Raw genomic sequence first — 6,918 nt, forward strand, 5'->3', positions numbered from 1 at the left:
AAAAAACACCTAAGTACAGACGTACACACGCATATATATCCATTGTGAATGTAAAGCTACAAATGTTGCTATGGGTAATATGATTTTTGTTTTTTTAGTGAACTTGGTGAAGTTTCCAGTAAAAGTTCGATCTTTCTTCTGTTTTCATGGTTGTTGCTTTCCTTGAAAATTCAGTGTCTGTCAAAACCATGCCCTCCCCCAAACTGTTTTTATATGTAAAACAGAATGGATTTGAGATTCAGATAATCAGAAACAGGTTTTCACCTACATAAATCCTGGTGGGACATTGAAAAACCGTGTTGTCTGAAAGTCATGCTGCAGACACAGGACAATGTTTTTGAGGGCAGGACCATTATTTTTATTTTTTGAGACGGGGTCTCGCTCTGTCGCCTAGGCTGGAGTTCAGTGTCGTGAACCACCACTTCGCCTGGGCTGGTCTTGAACTCCTCGGCTCAAGCAATTTGTCCACTTTGACCTTTCAAAGTACTGAAATTACAGGCGTGAGCCACTGAGTCTGGTCTTAAAAATATTTTTGAATGGGAAATGACCTACAAAATTGCCACCATGCTCTTTTTAGTCTGTGTATTCCTTTCCAGGCTTTGTCATTAGACAATGCTTCCTCCATTGTGTATGGGCACAGGTTCATTTGGGAAATAAAAAATTTTAAGAGTATTTTGAGATGTTAAACATTTAGTGAGATGGGGGTAAAGCATTGTGTGGGAAAAGCTTGAGGGGTTTGGTGCAAAAATACAAGTAGAGGCCCTCATACCATCAGTCGAAATATTTCAGTGTTAGAAATCAAGCAAAGAGCCTGGTAAATAAAATATTTTCTATCCTCCTACCTTGAAAATTCTATGAAGTTGGAATTCAGAATTCTCAGACTGTCTCAGAGCTTCACAATGGAGAAGGGGAGCCAGCCCCCACCTCTGGCCTGACCCATTTTTCTTCTCACCAGCATCTACATCCCGCACCATGAAGGCTGGGCACTTAGACATGTGGGCACCCACAGCCCCACACATTCAGGTCTTATCCACATCCCACACCCCATCCCTTCCACAGAGCAGCTACCAGTTGGCTCCTCTGGGTCTAGAACTGCAAATGGGGGCCGGGCGCAGTGGCTCACGCCTATAATCCCAGCACTTGGGGAGGCCAAGGTGGCCAGATCAGGAGGTCAAGAGATCGAGACCATCCTGGCCAACATGGTGAAACCCCATCTCTACTAAAAATACAAAAAGTAGCTGGGCATAGTGGTGTATGCCTATAGTTCCAGCTACTCAGGAGGTTGAGGCAGGAGAATCGCTTGAACCTGGGAGGCGAAGGTTGCAGTGAACGGAGATCGCACCACTACACTCCAACCTGGCAACAACGCAAGACTCTGTCTCAAAAAAAAAAAAAAAAACCCACTGCAGACGGGAAGCATAGTGCACTGTCCAGAGGGCAGACCCAGGGAAGAGTCCTGCAAAGCCCTAGAAGAAGGCCTGGGATGGTTGGGCAGGGAATTCCAGGGCCTCAGAATCCAGAGTGTGGGCCAGGTGTGGTGGCTCATGCCTGTAATCCCAGCACTTTGGGAGGCTGAGGTGGGAGGATTGCTTTTGCCCAGGAGTTTGACACCAGGCTAGGCAACATAGTGAGACCCTGTCTCTATAAAATAAATACAAAAATTAGCAAGGCCTGGTGGTACATGCCTGTGGTCCAGCTACTTGGGAAGCTGAGGAGGGAGGATCCCCTGAGCCCAGGAGGTTGAGACCGCAGTGAGTCATGATTGTACCACTACACTCCAGCCTGACCAAGTGAGACCCTGTCTCAAAAAAAAAAAAAAAAGGCCATGTGTGGTGGTTCACTCCTGTAATACCAGCACTTTGGGAGGCTGAGGCAGGCAGATCACAAGGTCAGGAGTCCAAGACCAGCCTGACCAACACGGCGAAACCCCATCTCTACTAAAGATACAAAAATTAGCCAGGCGTGGTGGTGCGCACCTGTAATCCTAGCTACTCAGGAGGCTGAGGTAGGAGAATCGTTTGAACCTGGGAATGAGCCGAGATCGTGCCACGGCACTCTAGCCTGGGCGACAGAGCAAGACTCTGTCTCAAAAAACAAACAAACAAACAAACAAACAGAACACGGAGTGTGGTCTTAGAGAAGGGTGAGGATTTGGAGATTTGGATGGGCAAGTCCCCCAGGCCTGGCAGATTTCTTGCCCAGGGGGAGGGGCATGGTGGAGGAGGCCAGATGGAGCTTCTCAAGCTTCCGCCCAGGGCCAGGAGCCTACCAGGCCTAAGTCTAAGGGCAGTACTGGTGTGGAATTTACAAAAGATGATTAGAGGATATTCAGAGCTGAGAATCCTTTATCCCAAAGTATTACAGGACCTAGACATCTCTTCTGTTTTTATCTGTTAGGCTCTGTGGGCTGAGCCACCACAAATCGCCATGCATAATTTCAAAAGCAATGTCATGAGATCCCATAAAAATTTTTACAGCAAAGTAATATATCCCATGTGGAACACTGGGTTCATTTTAATATGTGTGATAGGATGTTGGAGGAGTGCCTGGGTCCACGAGGCTGTAGCATAAATTGGCCCTTGTTTAAAGAGGAAGAAACATTCTCAGGCTTCTCCCAGCCTCAAATCATTCAGATGTGCTTTAAGTACCCTGTTTCTGTAGAATTTTGTATTTAAGCTTAATGGAATTTTAGTTTATAGGACTTGAATTCTGGTAGCCCCTTCCTTGGTTTGCTCTGAGCAGCTTTGTTAAAACACAGAAGTACGGCTGGGCGCAGTGGCTCACACCTGTTATCCCAGCACTTTGGAAGGCTGAGGTGGGCAGATCAGCCGAGGTCAGAAGTTCGAGACCAGCATAGCTTACAAGGTGAAATCTTGTCTCTACTAAAAATACAAAAATTAGCCTGGTGTGGTGGGGCATGCCTGTAATCCCAGCTACTCAGGAGGCTGAGGCAGGAGAATCACTTGAACCCAGGAGGCGGAGGTTGCAGTGAACTGAGATTGCACCAGTGCACTCTAAATGCTTTGTACATATCAACTCATTTAGTGCTCAAAATACTATAAAACAAATACAATTACCCTCTTTTTTTTTTTGAGACAGAGTCTCGCTCTGTTGCCCAGGCTAGAGTGCAGAGGTGCGATCTTGGCTCACTGCAACCTCCACCTCCCGGGTTCAAGCGATTCTCATGCTTCAGCCTCCAGAGTAGCCGGAACTACAGGCTGTGCCACCATGCCCAGCTAATTTTTGTATTTTTAGTACAGACAAGGTTTCACTATGTCGGCCAGGCTGGTCTCAAACTCCTGACCTCAGGTGATTCGCCCACCTCGGCCTCCCAGAGTGCTGGAATTACACGCATGAGCCACCGCACCCAGCCCAATTACCCTCATTTTAGAGATGAAGACACTGAGGCATAGAAAGGTCAGGTCAGGTCACTTGTCTAAGCTCATAGCTCATAGCTGGAAAGGAGAGAATCAGAATTTGAACTCAGACAGCACAGCTCTAGTGTCTTGGCATCTAACGAACCAGCAAAAGAACAGAGGAGCTGTTCCCCAGGTCTCCTGTGCTTCTAGACCCTCGCTGGAGTCAACTGCCTTCACCACGGACTTTTTCAGAGGTTAAAATTTCCAGCGTGGACAACATGGTGGAACCCCGTCTCTATAAAAAATACAAAAACTTAGCTGGGTGTGGTGGCACATGCCTCTTGTCCCAGCTTCTTGGGAGGCAGGATGGGAGGATCGCTTGAAACCGTGAGGTCCAGGCTGCAGTGAGCCGTGTTCGTGCCATTTCACTCCAGCCTGGGTGACAGAGGGAGACCATGTTCCAAAAAAACCAAAATTTCCTTGCTGGTGCTGACCCTCGCGCATAGTAGATACTCTGTAAGCAATTTTTGTTTTGTTTTGGAGATGGATTCCGCTCTGTAACCCTGGCTGGAGTGTAGTGGCACGATCTCTGCTCACTGCAACCTCCGCCTCCGGGGTTCAAGCGATTCTCCCCCCTTGGCCTCCTGAGTAGCTGGGACTACAGGTACCCTTCACACCCGGTTAATGTTTCTATTTTTAGTAGAGATGGGGTTTTACCATATTGGCCAGGCTGGTCTCAAACTCCTGACCTTGTGATCTGCCCATTTCGGCCTCCCAAAGTGCTGGGATTACAAGCATGAGCCACTGTGCTCAGCTTTAATTTTTATTCTATATAAAACCATTTATCTTTCTTTGTCCTCATTCTACTTTTCCTGTTTAAAATTTTTGTATTAAATTATACATAAAATTTAGAATGTATAAGTGCACAGTTCAGCGGCATTAAGTACATTCACACTGTTGTGCAACCCTCACCACTATCCATCTGCAAAACTTTTTCATTTTTTGAAACAGAAACTCTGTCCCGATTTCTTCACATCCTCCCCAACACTTGTTTTAATTATTCTACTTTGTATTCATAAATCATAACATCACTTTATAGCCCATAAATTAAAAAATGGACAAAGGATTTGCACGTACATCTCTCCAAAGAAGATATACAAATGGCCAATAGGCCTATGACAGGGTGTTGAACATCACTAGGAAAATGCACATCAACACCACGAGACACCACTTCACGTATCTTAGGATGGGTACTATAAAAAAAAAACAAGGCCAGGCACAGTGGCTCACGCCTGTAATTCCAGCACTCTGGGAGGCCAAAGAAGGTGGATCACTTGAGGTCAGGAGTTCGACACCAGCCTGGGCAACATGGTGAAACCCTATCTCTACAAAAATTAAAAAAAATAGCTGGGCGTGGGCCGGGCACGGTCAGTCACGCCTGCAATCCCAGCACTTTGGGAGGCCGAGGCGGATGGATCATGAGGTCAAGAGATCGAGACCATCCTGGACAACATGGTGAAACCTCATCTCTACTAAAAATACAAAAATTAGTTGGGCTTGGTGGCACACACCTGTAGTCCCAGCTACTCGGGAGGCTCAGGAGACTAGCTTGAACCCAGGAGATAGAGGTTGCAGTGAGCCGAGATCACGCCATTGCACTCCAGCCTGGGCAACCGAGCGAGCCGCTGTCTCAAAAAAAAATATATATATATAGCACCTGTAATCCCAACTACTCGGGAGGCTGAGGCAGGAGAATCACTTGAACCTGGGAGGCAGAGGTTGCAGTGAGCCAAGGCGGCACCACTGCTTTCCGGCCTGGGCGACAGAGCAAGACTTCATCTCAAAATAAATAAAATAAATTTAAAAGTTTATAAAATACATAGAAAAAAACAAAACAAGTGAGCAAGTGCTGGGGAGGATGTGAAGAAATCATGTATCTGATAAGGGATTAATTTCCAGAATATACATTTTAAAAACTCAACAGCAAACAACCCAATTCAAAAACAGATAAAGGGATCCATATGTATATACATTTATATACATATTTTCATATATTTATGTATTTTTCATATATTATTCTATATTATAGATAGATTTTTTTTTTTGAGACAAAGTCTCGCTCTGTTGCCTAGGCTGGAGTGCAGTGGCGCGATTTCGGCTCACTGCAAGCTCCGCCTCCTGGGTTCCCGCCATTCTCCTGCCTCAGCCTCCTGAGTAGTTGGGACTACAGGCACCTGCCACCACGCTCGGCTAATTTTTTGTATTTTAGTAGAGACGGGATTTCACCGTGTTAGCCAGGATGGTCTCCATCTTCTGACCTCGTGAGCCGCCTGCCTCAGCCTCCCAAAGTGCTGGGATTACAGGCATGAGCCACCGCACCCGGCCCCAATATATGTTTTTTTCACTGCAGGCCGCATGCGGTGGCTCGTGCCTGTAATCCCAGCAATTTGGGAGGCCAAGGTGGGTGGATCACTTGAGGTCAGGAGTTGGAGACCAGCGTGGGCAACATGGTGAAACCCTGCCTGTATTAAAAATACAAAAATTAGCCAGGCATAGTGGTGCGTACCTGTAGTCCCAGCTACTCGGGAGGCTGAGGCAGAAGAATGGCGTGAACCCAGGAGGCGGAGCTTGTAGGGAGCGGAGATCACGCCACTGCACTCCAGCGTGGGCGACAGAGCAAGACTCCGTCTCAAAAAAAAAAAAAAGCCAGATGCAAAAGGATGATTAAAGGAGTCTACATACATGAAAAGTAGAATAGAGATTACAAGGGGATGGGGAGAGGCAGGAATGGAGAGTTATTGCCCACTAGATACTAAATTTATTTGGAATGATGAAAAAGTTCTAACACTAGAGCTGGTAGTTATACAATATTTTGAATGTAGTTAATACCACTGAGTTGTAAACTTAAAAACAGTTGAAATAAATGGGCACAGAGTTTCGGTCTGGGATGATTAAAAAGTTCTGAAGATAGTGGTGATGGTTGCAACACAATTTGAATATACTTAGTGTCGTTGAACTGTATACTTAAAAATGGCTACAATGAGGCTAACGTGGTGGCTCACTCCTGTAATCCCAGTACTTTGGGAGGCCAAGGAGGGCAGATCATTTGAGCCCAGGAGTTCAAGACCATCCTGTGCATCATAGCGAGATCCCCGTTTCTACAAAACAATTTTTAAAATTACCTGGGTGTAGTGGTACACACCTGTAGTCCCAGCTACTAGGGAGGCTGAGACAGGAGGATCATTTGTGACTGGGAGATTGAGGCTACAGTGAGCCGTGATTGTGCCACTGCACTCCAGCCTGGGTGACAAGACTGAGACGCTGTCTCAAAATTTAACAAAATGGCTAAAATCATAAATTTTACATTGTATTTTACCACAATAAAAAATTACCCAAAGAAAAAAGTCATACCCCTTCAACAGAGAAGTTTTAGGCTTACACCAGGGTTTCTTAATGGTGGCTGACATTTTGCGCAGGATAATTCTTTTTTTTTTCTTTTTTTTGAGACAGAGTCTAAGCTCTGTCGCCCAGGCTGGAGTGCAGTGGCCAGATCTCAGCT

The sequence above is a fragment of the Colobus angolensis genome, unplaced genomic scaffold (assembly GCF_000951035.1).
Source record: "Colobus angolensis palliatus isolate OR3802 unplaced genomic scaffold, Cang.pa_1.0 Scaffold93, whole genome shotgun sequence".
In the NCBI taxonomy this organism is placed as follows: Eukaryota; Metazoa; Chordata; class Mammalia; order Primates; family Cercopithecidae; genus Colobus; species Colobus angolensis.